This window comes from Cucumis sativus, chromosome 7 (genome assembly GCF_000004075.3).
Source record: "Cucumis sativus cultivar 9930 chromosome 7, Cucumber_9930_V3, whole genome shotgun sequence".
In the NCBI taxonomy this organism is placed as follows: domain Eukaryota; kingdom Viridiplantae; phylum Streptophyta; class Magnoliopsida; order Cucurbitales; family Cucurbitaceae; genus Cucumis; species Cucumis sativus.
The window spans coordinates 6,996,622-7,014,197 of record NC_026661.2 but is presented as its reverse complement, the minus strand read 5'-3'; the positions used below and the strand labels follow the sequence as shown (position 1 = coordinate 7,014,197).

At 35.8% G+C, this 17,576-nt stretch overlaps 1 pseudogene; it reads right to left on the bottom strand.

Annotated features, from left to right (window-relative positions):
* Window positions 1–11,955: 11,955 nt before the first annotated feature.
* Window positions 11,956–14,108, bottom strand: LOC116405141 (annotated as a pseudogene).
* Between the last annotated feature and the right edge of the window lie 3,468 nt (window positions 14,109–17,576).

The following is a 17,576-nucleotide window of genomic DNA, read 5'->3' as shown; positions in this document are numbered from 1 at the left end:
ATACCTTCCTACTAACTCACGATCTCATGATCGTAGTCCTTGACCAACTCGAGCCATCCGCGCTATCTCTATCTCATATTTAAGTCCTTGACCAATTCAAGCTCTTATGGTCAATGAAGATCTGAATCTTCTCACCATATAAATAATGCCTCCAAATCTTAAGTGCAAAAACTATTGCTGCCAAACTCTAAATCATGTGTAGGGTAGTTCTGCTCATGGCTCTTCAACTGAGGAGAGGCATAAACAACCACCTTACCTTATTGCATCAATACACAACTCAATCCTTTCTAAGAGGCATCGCTGTAAATCACATAACTCCCAGATCCATCTGGCACTATAAGGACTGGTGTAGTAACAAGTTTCTGTTTAAGATCCTGGAAACTGCTCTCACATGCTGGGCTCCAAACAAAAGGATTCCCCTTCCTGGTTAGCTAGGTCAAAGGACTAGCTATACGAGAGAAGCCTTCCACGGACCTTCTGTAATAACCTATTAAACTCAAAAAACTTTAAACTTCACTGACTGTACAAGGTCGAGGCCAAATGGTAACAACTTTAATCTTTGCTGGGTCTATAATAACTCCTTCACTGGACACTACATGGCCAAGGAACAAAACTTGCTTCAGTCAAAACTCACACTTGGAAAACTTGGCATATAGCCTATTGGCTCGAAGAGTCTCTAATACCTTATGCAAATACTCCTCATGCTCAGCCTCTGTCTTGGAGTAAACCAAGATGTGATCAATAAAAAATATCACAGAAGTGTCTAAGAAATCCTTAAGCACCACCTTATTCATCAAATCCATAAATACACCAGGAGCATTTGTCGAGCCAAAGGACATCACAATAAACTCGTAATGTCCATATCTGGAAAGGCAGTCTTGGGAATATCACTGTCTCTAATCCTCAACTGGTGATATCCTGATCGTAAATTGATCTTAGAGAACACAGTGGCTCCCTAAAACTGATCAAACAAGCCATCAATCCTGGGCAATGAATATTTGTTCTTGACTATCACCTTATTAAGCTTTTTATAGTAAATGCAAAGACACATCAACCCATCTTTCTTCTTCACAAATAATGCCGGTGCTCCCCAAGGTGACATACTAGATCGAATAAAGCCCTTGTCCTATAATTCTTGCAACTAGACCTTCAACTCCTTCAACTCAGCTGGAGCCATTCTGTATGGAGCTCTCGATATGGGACCAGTGCCTGGTTTCAGTTCAATAGCAAAATCAACCTCTTTGTGAGGAGAAAGTCTTGAAAGCTCTTCTAAAAAAACATCGGGGTATTTCTTACCATTCATTCAGATGATAAGGATACATCGGGCTCTCTGGTATCTACAACACTAGCCAAGATACTCTAAGTACCTTGGTTGAACAACTTACTGGCCTTCATGGTTGAGATAACTTTGGGTAGGCCACAGTCCCCGCCCCCTTATACTTTAAACTAGTCGCCTCATGAGGGTTAAAAACTACCTCCTTGCGAGAATAATCTATGTTTGCATGGTTAGCAGATAGCCAATTCATGCCCGATATTACATCAAAGTCTTGCATGTGTAATACTAATAAAGTTACATCTAAAACATGATATGCTATTTCTATTTAACATGTTTTTATCTTTCCTTTCGACAACATAATTTCCAGATGGAGTAGAGACAAATAACATATAACTCAAGGGTTCTACTTGTAAACTCATATGTTGAACAAAAATTGGCGATATAAAAGAATGAGAGGACCCCGAGTCAAATAATAATAAAGCAAAGTGCTCCAAGATTAGGAGTGTACCTATCACCACTGTGTAAGCTTTCTCAGCCTCCTGTTGATTAGTGGCAAAAACTCACCCCTATCGAGATGTAGAAGTCTAGTTCGAGATAGGTTCAAACTATTTCTGAGGGTAATTATCAGCTATATATATGTCAGGTTGCCTACACTTGTAGCATATACTACTTCCTATTAGGCAATGACCTGAATGAGCCTTTCACAATTAGAACACATGTATACTTCCTTCAAGGTTTTGCCTGCCTCAACAACCTACTGTCTAAGCTGCTGGAACAAACCACCTAATCTCAAATTCCTTTGTGGTGCTATTGTAGGCTACTGCTAAGCCTTCCTTTTCTACCCTACAATTGGACCATTCTCTACAGCCTTGGCCATCTTTATCCTCTCATGCAAACTCAAATCCACTGTCATGTGTAGTGCATCATCTTAGGTAGCTAGTCTAAAGACTCTAACGAAACCCTGGATCTCCTACTTAATGCCTTTGACAAACTTGTCAACTCTCTCAGTCTCAGTTCTCACTAACTCAGGTGCAAATCGGGATAACACATCGAATTCTTGATCATACTCCTCTATGGCCATATTGCCTTGCTCCAACTTTAAGAACTCTTGACACGAAGAAGAATTTGGCATGAAAATTCTCCTTAAACTACTTTTAGGTGATCTGACTCATATCTCCACCCAACATCCTATATGTGGACTTCCACTAGCCTCTGTCTCTATCAGTCAGTAAGAACACACGCACTAAACTTTCTGGTCATTGGAGCACTTCATGTAACGAAAGATAGTCTTCACCGAACTCAACCACATCTGCGCCTTGGTGGAGTTTGCCAAGGATCCATCGAAAGTCCGAGGGTTATACTTCCTGAAATCCCTCAGGTGTTTGGCTTCTGCTGAAAGCATATCAAGTAGGTTATATGCTACAATTGGGGCCTAAACTCCCGCAACTGGGATCTAAACACTTGCAGCCGGTGTCCGTACATGAGTTGTTTGGATATCCTAGGTAGGTTGTCACTGTGCCAATACTTTGAACAATAAGTCTATGTACATTTGCTCCATGGCAGCAAGGTATGCATGAGTGACAGGTGCAGTAGGGTCGATAACTTGTACAACATGCTGTCCTTAAGGCTGGTTACGTCTAAAAATTATTTAAATTCAAAAACTGTAACACCCAAAAATTAAGGTAATTTTATTTTTTAATTATCTTAGTTTAATTTAATTTATGATGGATTTAATTGGGTGTTATAATTTTTTTAGTATTGTGAAATTGTGATTAATTGAATGTTCAGTGGAAGATTATTTAATTAATTATACTATTGAAAATTTTGGTGAGATTTAAGTTTATTGGTTAATTATATATGTATATAATTAATTAAGTTATGGAAGGGTAGAATAATATATTATTGATTTTTTTTAGGAAAGATATTTTTTAGAGAGAAAATAATTATATTGTGGAAAATCTAATTATTTGGAAAGATATTGTATTTTTGGGGAAAGTAAAAAGTTTGGTTTGATGGGTATTTAACGAGGAGAGAAAGTATGATTTGATTTTGGTTAATTTGTTAATTAGCAAAAGAAAAGGAATAATGATAATAATAATAAATATCATTATTATTATTATATATAATTAACCCTTGTGAAACGTGCAAAAAAGGGAACTATTCATCATCTTCTTAATTCTTCACAAACCCCAGCCGCCATCGTGCTCCGTTGCAAGGATCACCGCTCGTCGTTTGTTGACACCGTCATTCCTCCTTTGTTCCTTAGTGACGAAGTCGCACAAGCCGACTATGCACCCCCACCTCCTACGTTTGCATGTAGGTGAAGCCGAGGAATCTCTCTCTTTTCATTTCATCAATCATCTAGTTTTTGAACGTTTTCATTAAGCCTTACCGTCGTTAAGTTCTGTCTCGTGCCACCCAGATCTCATTGCCGGCAATCGTTAAACGAACCCTTGCTTGAGCAAGTCGATCTGTGCATCACAGAGCCACTTATCTACTCCTTCGTAAATCGCGCTTGTCACAGCCGATTTCTTTCTCCTTTTGTGAGTTGTGCACCCGAGCTGACTGCCAAGTCGATTCTCCTCCTGCAGAGCCGCGTGGGCCATTTCTGCCTTAGTTTAAGCCAAGTTGCTTTTTGGTATCTCTTGAGCTGTGTTGGTTTGGTATGCCCAAATGAATATTTTTTGGATCTTAAATAAGTTTACAATGGAATGAGTTAAATTATTTTTGTTTGAAGGTTCAAGTGTTAATTTGAGGATTTGAGACTCCGAAATTTTCCATTCAAGGTTTTGTTTGATTCAACCTTAATCTTGGGGGTCAGTTTGGATGCTTAATTAAATAGTTGGAAGTTTGGATGCTTAATTAAATAGTTGGGTGATGGTTGAAAAATTAATAATTTTAATTTTGTTTATGTTTATGACTGAATTAGTTGATAATTAATCTCCAGGTAAGAAGTTTTATTATTAGATCCTTACATTATGTTTTCCCTTAGTATGCATTAACGTAGCCATGATGCATGTGATGTGACGGTGAAGAATGTTAGATAATGATAGCTACATAAAAAATCGTTATGTATGACTAAGATATGTGATGACCACGATATGTTATGAATGAGATATACTATGGTTGAGATACATCATGTTTGAGATATGTTATTTATGTTATGTTATATGTATAGACTATGATGTTGTGTTAGCTTTACCTGTTAGAGTCGTATCATATGGGTGTCCCTCGGGATCACCACCTATTTATGTTTGTGTGGCTTAGCTTTTATATGTGAATCAATAGGATCACTTACACTTCTTTAGGGTGACTCCTTCGGGTTCACCAAGAGTCTAGATGTGTTCCTACAAGATCACTGGATAGCGTACGTTTGGGAGCACAATAGATATTCGATATTTTCTTACAGGACTATAACGAGAGGTTAACAGACACGTAGCAGGAGTAGTAGTGGGTCTCTTACTTAGTATAAATTTATACTCACCATTTTCTATGTTTAATTTTTCAGGTAAAGGAGCAGGTAAAGGCAAGCTCGCGAATGGCAAGAAGTGACCGTGGATCGTCATAGGGAACATCTTATGTTTTCTTCCACATTTATGTTTTGAGTATTAAATTTATTTCAGAACCCATGTTTACTTTTAGATATATTTTTTTTTATTTTAAATAGGTTCCGAACTAATATTTTATTATATACTTTACTTATATTTTATGAGTGTTTCTTTTTAAAACTTAGTATTTTTTGATTTAAATAAAAAGTCTTTATTTGTTTTAGTGGTAATGATCTCACCTTAGTATAAAGTGTTGGATCGTTACAGAAAGGTATTTTAGAAACACTTTTCGAGGAACATTGTTCAATCTGCATACCCCCAAAACGAGCAAGGCAATTGAGCATGACTCATCATTAAACGAACCATGTCTAACAAGGTTTTATTTCTCATTTCTAATATACCATTTTGTTGAGGTGTACCAGGTGCTGAAAGTTGTAATTGGATTCCATGTTCTATCATATAGTCCTGGAATCTCAAATCCATATACTCTCCACCTCGATCAGATAAAAGTATTTTAATTTTTTTACTTGATAGATTTTTAACTTCAGCCTTATACTTCTTGAACTTTCCAAGAGCTTCAGACTTACGTTTCATTAAGTATAAATAATCATACCTTGAATAATCATCTATAAAAGAGATGAAGTATTCAAAACCTTCTCTAGCTTTTACATTCATTGGACCATAGTGGTCTGAATGTATAAGTTCTATGGGCTCTTTGGCTCCATAGCATTTTCTAGTAAAAGGTCTCTTTAGTCAACTTTTCTTCAAGACAAGATTCACATGGAGGCAATGAATCATCTTCTAACTCATTTAGAAGTCCATTCTTTACCAATCTCCCGATCCTATCGAGATTAATATGACCTAATCTTGAATGCCAAAGATAGGTATTATTTTGAGTATTAGCAGTTTTAAACATCTCATGATTTAAAATTGCTTTCGCTTTGTTAGGTCTTAATACATACAAAAGTTGTCTTCAAGCTTAGCTGAACAAATGTGTACACCATTCTTAGAAATGAACACTTCATTTAAAGAAAAATGTTACATTATATGATTGTTCAATAAGACAAGAAATAAATATAAGATTCCTTTTAATCTTAGGAACTATATACAAGTTTTTTAAAAACAAGAATCTATTTTAAAAAGAAAATTTAACATCTCCCATTACACGAGCTGAAATGGCATCTCTCGTTTTAACTTTGAGTGTATCTCATCCTCCTCGAGCTGCTTAAAGGAACTAGTTTTATGTAAAGAAGAGCAAACATGACTAGTGGCTCCTAAATCAAGTATCTAGACATTTTGGTCATTTTCCACTAAACATGTTTCTAAGGCAAGTAATTATATTTACTTTCTTTTTAATTCTTCTTAAATATCTCTTGAAGCGAATCCTTGATCTGACGTCTAATGACCATGGTTTTGTGTTTCTTGCTTAGTATGTCAGACATACTAGACAAGAGATACACACAGGCCTTGTCATTGGCCTTTGTCCAATGATTATATGCATCCCTAAAATTTTTAGATGCATTTCGAGCAGAGGAAGTAGCAAAATGGTGTAGTTGAAAGGAAAAATCGTACTTTGCAAGAATTTGCTAGATCAATGTTGAATGAGTATGGTTTACCTAAATATTTTTGGACGGAAGCCGTTCACACCGCTTGCTATGTTTCAAATAGAGTTTTAGTTAGACCCTCTTTAGATAAAACTCCTTATGAACTTTGGCATGGTAAAATTCCAAATATTGGGTATTTCAAAGTTTTCGGTTGTAAATGTTTTATTTTGAATAACAAAGAAAAACTTGGAAAATTTGATTCTAAGACGGATGTTGGTATTTTTCTAGGATATTCCTCTACTAGTAAAGCTTATAGAGTTTTCAATAAGAAAACTTTAGTTATTGAGGAATCTATTCATGTTGTATTTGATGAATCTTGGAATAATGTTTCTAATGAGTCTATTTGTAGTGATGATTTAGAAAAAGATTTTGGAGATTTACTTGTTAATGACAAAGGCAAAGAAATTGTTCCAAGTATGCAAGATGTGAACATCATAGAAAAGAAAGAAGAGGGTTCTTCATCCTTGCCTAAAGAGTGGAGATATGCTCTATCCCATCCCAAGGATCTAATTCTTGGCAATCCCGAACAAGGTGTCAAAACTCGTTCTTCTCTTAATTTATTTAGTAATCTTGCTTTTGTGTCTCAAATTGAACCTAGAAGTTTTAAAGATGCCGAATGTGATGAGTTTTGGATTTTAGCTATGCAAGAAGAATTAAATCAATTTGAAAGAAACAAAGTTTGGAAATTAGTCCCTAGGCCTTCTAATGCATCTATAATCGGAACAAAATGGGTTTTTAGAAATAAGATGGATGAAAATGGAAATATCATTAGAAATAAAGCTAGACTTGTAGCTCAAGGTTATTGTCAAGAAGAAGGTATAGATTATGAAGAGACTTTTGCACCGGTTGCTAGATTAGAAGCTATTAGAATGTTGCTTGCTTTTGCTTCTTATAAAAATTTCATTTTGTATCAAATGGATGTAAAAAGTGCTTTTTTAAACGGTATATATTGTAGAGGAAGTTTACGTAGAACAACCTCCGGGCTTTGAAAGTTTTGATTTACCTAATCATGTTTATAAGTTGGAAAAGGCTCTTTATGGCTTAAAACAAGCTCCAAGAGCTTGGTATGATAGACTTAGCAAGTTTTTACTTGAGAATGACTTTAAGATGGGAAAAATTGATAATACTCTATTTATTAAAGTTAAAAATAATGACATGCTTATAGTGCAAATTTATGTGGATGATATTATATTTGGTTCTACTAATTCATCTTTGTGTGAAGAATTTTCCAAGTGTATGCATAATGAGTTTGAGATGAGTATGATGGGAGAACTTAGTTTCTTCCTTGGCCTTCAAATCAAACAACTCAAGGATGGCATCTTCATAAGTCAAGAAAAATACACAAGGGATTTGCTCAAGAAATTCAAATTCAATGAAGGTAAAGTTGCAAAAACTCCTATGAGCACTACCACTAAGCTTGACAAAGATGAAAAAGGTAAGTGTGTGGATATAAAGACTTATCGAGGTATGATCGGATCTTTACTTTATTTGACCGCTAGTAGACCCGATATCATGTTTAGTGTATGTCTTTGTGCTAGATTTCAATCTTGTCCTAAAGAATCACATTTCCATGCCGTTAAAAGGATACTTAAATATTTGCTTGGAACTATTGATGTTGGATTATGGTATCCTAGAAATGTTGAGTTTAATTTGGTAGGATATTCCGATGCGGACTTTGCCGGTAGTTTACTTGACCGTAAAAGTACTAGTGGGACTTGTCAATTTCTTGGTAGTTCCTTAGTATCTTGGTTTAGTAAAAAGCAAAATTCGGTTGCCTTATCCACTACCGAAGCGGAATATATTGCGGTTGCTAGTTGTTGTGCACAAATTCTTTGGATGAAACAAGCTCTTTGTGATTTTGGATTAAAATTTGATAATGTGCCTATATTTTGTGATAATACTAGTGCCATAAATTTGACTAAGAATCCTATTCATCATTCTAGAACTAAGCATATAGATATTAGGCATCACTTTATTAGAGAGCATGTACAAAATGGTCATATTACTCTTGAGTTTGTAAGCTCCAATAATCAATTAGCGGATATATTTACCAAGCCTTTGAGTGAAGAAAGCTTTTGTAAAAATAGGCTTGAGCTTGGAATTATTCGTTGGGATGCATCTTGATTTTATATCTTACTTGATATTGTTACCGTAATGCATATTGATAGGAGGAGAATTAGACATTTTGTATGTGTTCATGTTTTTTGGGAGAGCTAACTTCATTGGTATTGTTTTTGATGATTCCAAAGGGGGAGAAGTATAAGAAAAATATGTTTTTATCAATTTGTTGCATAATTGTTTCTATTGAATAATGCATATTTTTTTAGAGAAAAAAAATTAATTAAGGACAAAGAAGGTTCTCTTATCAATTGTTTTCAAGTATGTTCTTTGTGGTGAAATATATACATGAGCTTTATGGTTATACATCTTGATAATAGAATTACTTGTTGATCATGTGTGTTTCAAGTTATTTTTCTTCAATGATTTGTCATAAAAAAGGGGAGATTGTTGGCTTTTTGGCCCTTAATCTCAAATTTATTTATTTTAATTATTCAATTAATTTATGTTTTGATGATAACAAATCTGATTTTTTATTGACAATTTTATTAATTTGAATAGACCATATCGTAGAGCTTGGAAAAATGATTCTAATGCCTCTTGAATCACCCAAATCGAAGTTCAAATGAAGAAAATAATGCTAAAAGAAGGTTAACGGAAAAATACCCGAGATGGTGACGTGGCGACCAAGCATTCAATTTGAACCAATTAGAGAAAGCCACTTGGAGCAATGAAGGAGTAACAAATGTGGCTTTTTGTTATGTTTTATTGGCTTTTATAAAAAATGAATTTAAAAAGAAAATGATTTTAATATTATTATTTTTCCTTGTGTCTAACGGCTAGTTGTTTTAAAAGATGGTGAAGTTGCTTTATTGATTTCTTTTTAAACAAAGTATTTTGAAAAGACATATTATTATATTATTATTTGTATTGTGTCTAACGGCTAATTAAGTTTAAATCTCAACCATTCATTTTTCTTTTACTTATATCTAATGACCCAAATGATTTTGAATTTATCTTTCCTCTCTTTTTAAATACTTCACATTTACACAAGATCACAACATCTTTACAATCCTCAAGCAAAAAGCCAACATTGTTATTCTCTCTAAAGCTTCCAATTTTTATTCTTTTCATCTTATTCTTGAGAGCTTCTTATTGTATTGTGAGGATTAAATTTGTGAGCTTCAAATTATATACTCACTCTTTTAGAGAGTTTTCTTTTGTATGATTTAAAAACTTCAACATATTGTAACGGTTGGATCCTAACCCGTGGAAAGGATCGGTTTGCTCTTGAACCCGAAAAAGGAGCAAGAATCGGTTCGGCTCAAATCCGTGAAAGAGTCCAAAGAAGATTTTCAATCAAAATCCCAAGAGGTGCTTGGGAAAGTGGATGTAGGTTGAGTTTAACCGAACCACTATAAAATTACGGTGTCTTCTTCTCTAACTCTTTTCTAATTATTTTTTAATTTAATTTTAGTTACATACTCTTATTGGTTGAGTTTGATTGCATACTTCCATTCATATATTTTTATCAATCTTGTTATTTAACAAAGTTTACAAAGTTCTTTATTTAAATTTAAAAAGTATCTAATTAGTTGATTTTACTTTTTATTTGTCAAAAAAGTTTATTTAAACCCTATTCACCCCTCTAGGGTTGCCATACCGATCCAAAAATTGGTATCAGAGCAAGGTTGCTCATCTTGAAATTTTAATTTCTTGATAAACTTTATTGTTAGAGCATTATGGCAAACCTATTGGCAAATGTATTGTTGAAGGTCAATCTACTTGTTGCTCATCACTGTAGCATGATAATTGAAATGACCTTAGGGTGGGGATTGAAATCAAGAGCTACAACAAACATCCCTGTGGAGGAAGAACTACAAAAAACATCGTTGAAGAAGCAGTCCATTCTCTTCTTCTATGTAATCCATAAGCATGAATCATATGTGTCCACATAATCCTTTTTATTCATTGAAAAGGATATGTTAGAGTGAGTAGGCCCAAATATCATTGGGAATAGGAGTAGACCATCCAAAGGAGAAGACAGTACACCATGAATCTGTACAAAGGAATATATTCCTCCATTACCAAGCTTAAACTTTGCAACTTGAAATGCTGATCCATGGACTTCTCAAACCTAAACCAAGCTTACCCGAAGTGCACCAAAGATTTGGATCAACTCCATGAATACTTCTAACAATTTTGCACCATAAAGAGTCCTGCTCCTTAAGGATTCTCCAACTCCATTTAAACAATAAAGCTGTATTTCTGTTTTCATTTCCAATCCCTAGACCACCATCTTTTAGAGCTTTCGAAGCTAACTCCTGTTTAACCAAAGGATTCAGCTTGCTGCCTTTTTGACCTTCCCAAAAGAAGTTACATAAAAGTCTCCAATTCTTGTATCACCAAGAAAGGCATTTGGAATAAGGACATATTATAAGTTGGTAGGTTGGCCAAAACTGAATTACATAAAGTTTAACGGTCATTGATTCCTCTGCTTCTTTTACTGTTAAATCCCTAATTGATGATTTAACTTGTTCAATAGGGTCCTCTACCAGAAATCTTTATTCTATTATTCGGTCTGATCACTACCCAAAGAAAATTAAATTATTCTGGAACTTAGTCACGGTGCCATTAATACTGCTGATTGCCTCCAACGCCAAATGTCGTATATGTCTTTTTTCTCCTACTTGGTATGTTGTGTGTCAAACTGCTGCGGAATCTGCCTCTCACCAATTTGCGCACCGTTCCTTTGCTACTCAGTTTTGGCACATCATCTGGGATGCTTTTTGGTTATGAAAGAAAACAGAAAGTCATGAAGAAACCTTATTAAAAGCCATCGCACTAGAAGAGAAAAAATATGATCAACCGGATACGTGCACAGTGGATCACTTATTGTTAATAAGAGAGTGGATCTTCTAGCTCTTTGTAGAAGGGAGGAAAGAGATATAATCCAGAAAACTAAGTTGACTTGGCTGAAATTGGGGAACAAAAATATGAGTTTCTTCCATCATTCTCATCGGGGAAAAAAAAAAAAAGGAAGTCTAATTCCCAAGCTTGTTAATAATCAAGGAAACCCAACCACTTTATTCTTTGAAATTGAGCATTTAATACTTGATTTCTACAGCACCCTCTATGAGAAATCTCCTCACACCTCCGTTTTTTATTGGTCTGTAGTTTCAGCCGATCAAAAAAAAGGCTTATTTCAAAATTTAGTTTGGTGGAGATCAGGGCAGCATTAAAATCAATGGAAGAAACAGAGGCTCCAGGTCCGGATAGCTTCACAGTAGAATTCTTCATCAAATTTTGGGATCTCCTCAAGGAAAATCTTTGTAAATTATTCAATGAGTTCTATGGGACTGGAAACTAAATGCATGTAAAGGAAATTTATTTGCTTGATCAAGAAAAAGGAAGATGCAGTAAAGGTAATTGATTTCCGGCCCATAAGTTTCACTACTTTGTGTACAAATTGATTGCAAAAGTGCTTGCTGAAAGAATGAAGATAATTATGCCCAGTATTAGAGCTCTCACTCAAAGTGCCTTTTTGGATGGCCGCCAAATTCTGGATCCTGTACTTATTGCAAATAAAGTTGTGGAGTATTATAGGTCCAAAAAAAGCAAGGATGGATTACAAACTGGACCTTGGAGAGGCATTTGATCGAGTTGATTGGGGTTTCTTGGAAAGAATTTTGAAGCAGAAAAATTTCAATCATTGATGGATCATCTCTTCGATCATGGATTGTGTTGTTTTTTTTTTAAGAGACACAAGGCAAACTCTATTATAGAAATAATATAAAAACTGAAATAATATACCCCAAACACCTCTGTTTCAATTTAGGCATTAACAGTTCTAATTATGCACTATTTTAAGGCTGTTGAAGAAGAAATATGTAAGTTTCAAATTAGAACTTGCCCAGGTACCAACAAGCTACAAAATCTTTTGGCATGTCACTTGTTTAAGTCAGAAAAGTAAAAATCCTCCATCTCATGAACTCCCCCAAATCAAAAGTCAAGTCTCCCAACAACAGTAGCTTACGCTTCATAGCTCATTGCAAGACCAACAACTGAAATGAGTTTCTAAAACCCATTCTCTTTTTCTATTACTGCATTCCACACCTGTCCGACCACGGTGCTGCCATGATTGATCCAAATTTTCCCAAGTAACTGAATGCCTTTGCATTGCAATTACTCATCCCCCCATGTTGATATTCCGTCCATTCCAATTTCAACTATTGGGGATATTTGTAACCTTCCAACTCGATCTTGGCTTTTAGATTCCTTTCTATTAGCTGAAAATGATGCCAAGTTAGGCTTTAAATTCATCTCCTCTACTTCTTTCTCACCAACCTTTTGGAGAACAGCATCCATGTCTTCAATAAGATCATCTCCGAAAAGCTGTTCAAATGGCACTTCAGCGTCGTCAATAACACCAATCTGCCTTTCCCCTTCCTTCTTTGCTTTCTTCTTATGGTTTTCAATCTTGGTAAGTGTCTCCTTGTGTATTGGCAAAGATGGCTCCTTATTGCTTTTTGTTCTTTTCTGCTTTGAAGTCTTCTTTTCCTTATCAATATCATTGGTACCGAGATTTATCTTATTGTCAAGAGATGGAATTACTTTCTCCTCCCTGGTGACCTTATCCATCTTACGTTTTTTGCGTTCCAACTTCCTGTCCACATCAGCACCATTAGTATGATCAAGTTTGCCATCAGTGCCTTGAACAGACGGGTGTGTTTCAACATTCCCATTCAGTTTTCTATCCTTTTTCTCTTTTTGACGATCTAGGCTCCTGATTGGAGTGTCGTCTTCTTTATCACTCCCATTATCATTCTCATTCTGAATGCATTTATCAATTGATCTCGCATTCAATACACGCAAGCCTGGAACCAGTCGACAAATCTTTTTATCTAACTTAGCACTTTCAGCAATAGGATTCCCTCGAACATAAATATTCCTCAGATAGCCTAATGAACTCAATACCTTTAAATCTGACCATCTCATGATGACATTATTTCCCAAATCCAAATTCAACAACTTCTTGTTATGAGCCAAAGCATTGGGAGCATCCTGATTTCATGTGAGCAAGTCTAAGCTCTTTAAGTTCGATACAAAACTTGAGGGATTCAATAGATTGATGTTTGCAGTTAGAAAGGGATAGCTTTTTCATTGAATTCACTTTCAACAAGAATCTCCAATACTGTGGATTGGATTTCTAGAAAGAACCAGAGTATTCAGGTTCTTCATCTGATCAAGCTTGCAAATAGAAGCAATCTCATTGTCATTCAAAATCAAAGCACAAAAGCCAACAAGGGGTCTAATTTCGTCCATTGACCGAAGCTTATTCTTTCCCGCATTTAATACATTAAGTCTAGAAAGCCCTTCAATTCCTTTTAAGTTATCAAGTTTGTTTTGTACAACTGAGAGCCACTTCAAATTGGTGCATGACTCCAACCCCTGAAGCGATGTGAGATTGTTGAATGTCAAATCAAGCTTCTCCAAGTTTTTGAAAAGGGACAAACCATTTATATCAGAAAGAGCCTTTTGATTGAGCTTGAGAGTAGTGATGGTGAGTGGGTCTTTGGTTTTGTAATCATTGAGAACTTGCTGTATATCCAAGCAAGACATAGTTGAAAACCCTAGTTTTCTCTGTTAGGAACAGACACTGCCTCCGAAAACGCCTTCAAACTCCGCTGTCTCTGCTGCTTGTGTGCTGGATTGATCATGGATTGTGTTAAAAACCCTAAGTATTCAGAATTCGTCAATGGGAGGCCCAGAGGAAGAATTCAAGCCTCAAGAGGGTTAAAGCAAGGGGATCCCCTTTCCCTCTTTCTTTTCTTCTGGTTAGCGAAGTGCTTAGTAGTTTCATCTCAAATCTACACTTGAACGGTTTGTATGAAGGTTTCATGGTAGGAAAGAACAATGTTCATGTTCCCCTCCTTCAATTTGCAGACAACACCTTAATATTTTCCAAGTTTGATGAAGTTATTCATGAAAACGTTAAAAAGACGCTTGAAATATTTTAGTGTTATGGGCAAAAGATAAATTGGGAAAAGTCATCTATATGCGGAATTAATATTGGGGAAAGTAAGATCTCCTTAGCGGCATCCATGAGGAATTGCTAAACATTCCTCATGCCAAAAAAATCTCTAATTCCATTGAAAGAACCATGGAGGAACTTCTTTTGAGAAGGGAACAACGGTAGCAAGTTGAACCACCTAGTGAAATGGGAATTAGTTTCCAAACCCCAAGGAGATGGGGGCCTTGGGCTGGACAAGCTGAAATTTAGAAACATTACTCTTCTTGCCAAGTGGAGGTGGAGGTTCATGGCAGAACAAAACTCTCTATGGTATAAGGTGGTTTGTAGTATTCACGGGAGTAGCCTCTTCCAGTGGCACACAAGTGGCAAAGAAAATTCAAGTTTAAGAAGCCCTTGGATAAATATTTCTAGATAGTGTGGCAGCTTTTAAAGTTGGAAAGGGTGACAAAATTTTGTTTTGGTTGGATCCATGAATGGATAGAATTGCTTTGAAGACCACACTCCCAAGCTGTACAGAATTGCCCTTAATCCAAAAGGCTCGGTTGTAGAACATTGGAACGCCTCCACTTCCTCTGGGTTTCTTGATTTCAGAAGATTGTTAGGAGCTTGAAATCTCTAATTTTCAACTTCTCCTGGGCTCCTTGGAAAGGACAAGATTATCCAATATTGAGAATAAAAGAATCTGGTTAATGGAAACTAATGGGGTTTTTTCAGTAAAGTCATTATCGAAGCACTTGTCTCCTGCCACTCCGATGGACCTACAGTTGGAAAAAAGCCTTCAGAAATCTAAAAGCCCGAGGGTAAGTATAACTCTATCGATTATGTTGTTCAGGAGTTCAATTTGTGCATCCATTATGCAAAAGAAGTTACCCACTCATTATATTTCGCCACATATATGCCCATTCTATCTCAAATTTCATGCGGAACTCCAGCACTTGTTTGAATGTGTATATGCTGCCAAGTGTAGGAGTAAACTCTTTCACACCTTTAATCTCAGCTGAGACCTTGATAAAGAATGCAAGAATAATGTTAGACAGTTACTTCTTGGTCCGGTTATGATGAAAAAATGCCTCCTTGCTTTGGTGCAATACCGTCAAGGAAATTTTGTTGGAACTGTGGTTTGAGAGAAATCTGCGAGTCTTCCACAATAAAGCCTCCTCTTGGTTCAATAGATACGAGTGCGCACGTCTGAATGCCTCTTTGTGATGCTCTCTACGAAAACAATTTAAAGACTTCTCTATGCAATATATCTTACTAAACTGGCAGCCTTTTAACTTTCCTCCTTGTTGATGATTCAGATTTGGCTCACAGCCTCTGGTGTTTCCAACCGTTTCAGAATCTTTCTTTGTCTGGCTGTATTTTTAATTCCTAGTCTGGTTAGAAGTTGTTTCTTATGTCCTTTTTGAGTTGTATTGGTTGTGGTTAGTCCTGCACTTGGACGTTATTAGTTGTTCTATCTTTTTATTATGTAGGATATGATAAGGATACTAAGAGGGTGTCAACTTAGCTGGGATGCTCAAATGCACATCCTTATCCTTGGTTTGAATGCTCATCGTATAATCCTCTTATACTATAAGATTTAGTTTCATTGTTCATTTATTAATAAATGAGGTTGTTTCCTTTTCAAAAAAAATCTAAAGGATCAACTTGATCCAATCTCTTTAAATCATATCGACGAGAGTAATGAATGGTTGGTCGAAACATTGGATGAAGAAAATGATGAAGCTGAAGTTGACAATAGCTAGTTTTTTATGACAACGACCTCACATGGGGAGATGTAGCTCGTGCTAGCGGCGTTAGAGAACCCCTCATGTACACTAGATCAAAAGGAAAGTCAACTACCTCTCCCTCCACTTCTAGAGTTCAAAAGCAAGCACCAACTATACAAGTAGTTAGTAATGAAGATGAGGACGACGATGAAGAGGAATTAGACATCAAGGAGAACAATGGCCGAGGAGCAATGGACGAAACCATAGAGTTAGATGGGGATGTTGATGAATTTGATATTTGATGGTGTTTTAAACTTGTACTTATAGAGTTCTGTTCATTTTTATTTTTTATTTTTTGAAATGGAGACAAACTTCTTTATTAAATAGAACTCAAACTGAAAGTACAAGAGAATTATACAATCGATTTTGTTCATTTTTCTTGATTACAGAACTATTATTAATCTTTGAGGCTTTGACATTTGTCTATAAACTTATGTTCTACCTCATATATTATTTATTTATTTATTCATTCATTGCACCTCGCTTCGCTCAGGCATTGCCTTTATGTCGCCTCTCACCTTGAGGTGCCCCTTGCGCTTTGAAAACACTGCTGAGAGAGAGCAGTTTCATGTTTTTTTGAAACGGAGACAAAACTTCTTTATTAATAAGAACCCTAAGTACAAGAAAATTATACAAAGAGAGCAATAAAGAAGAAATAGAAAGGGGACATATCAACTAGGTCGACACCCCCATAGCGTCAATCATCATATCCCGAAAAAGTGATGATAGACCACCAATTATTTTACAATATAGCTGGAGGAAAAAGGAGGCAGTTGCACGTGAACAAGAGAAGGGAAATGGAGAAAGAAGTGGAAACCACCTTGGTGGGGACCATGGTTAATTACATGGGAGAGAGTTAAAAGGGAAAGAAGGAAGGGAAGAGAGGGGTGGTTAGTCAGTTTCTGGAAGTGGAGGGCTGTAATTTCCTGGAGAGCAGGGAATGCAGAAAGTGTTCAGTTTCTGTAGTCTGTAGCAAGTTATTTCCATTATCGTGAACTCCTTTACTGTTTTGTTGTTTTATGTTGAACTTTGTATTAGTTCTTGTGTTGTACTTTGTTTTCAAGACTCTGTGTTAGTTTTGTTTTCTGTAAAAGTTTGGCTGATAAATAAACTAGTAGAACACACTACTTGGTGTTCTATCAAGTAAATATCAAAGCAAAACAAAACAAACAAACAGCCAATTACCAAGTCCAGAAAAAAAAAAACAGAAAATTAAAAGAAACCCCAAAAAACAATTACAATCTCAAAATAAAATTAAACAAGGTCAAGACTTCAAAGCTTCAAACT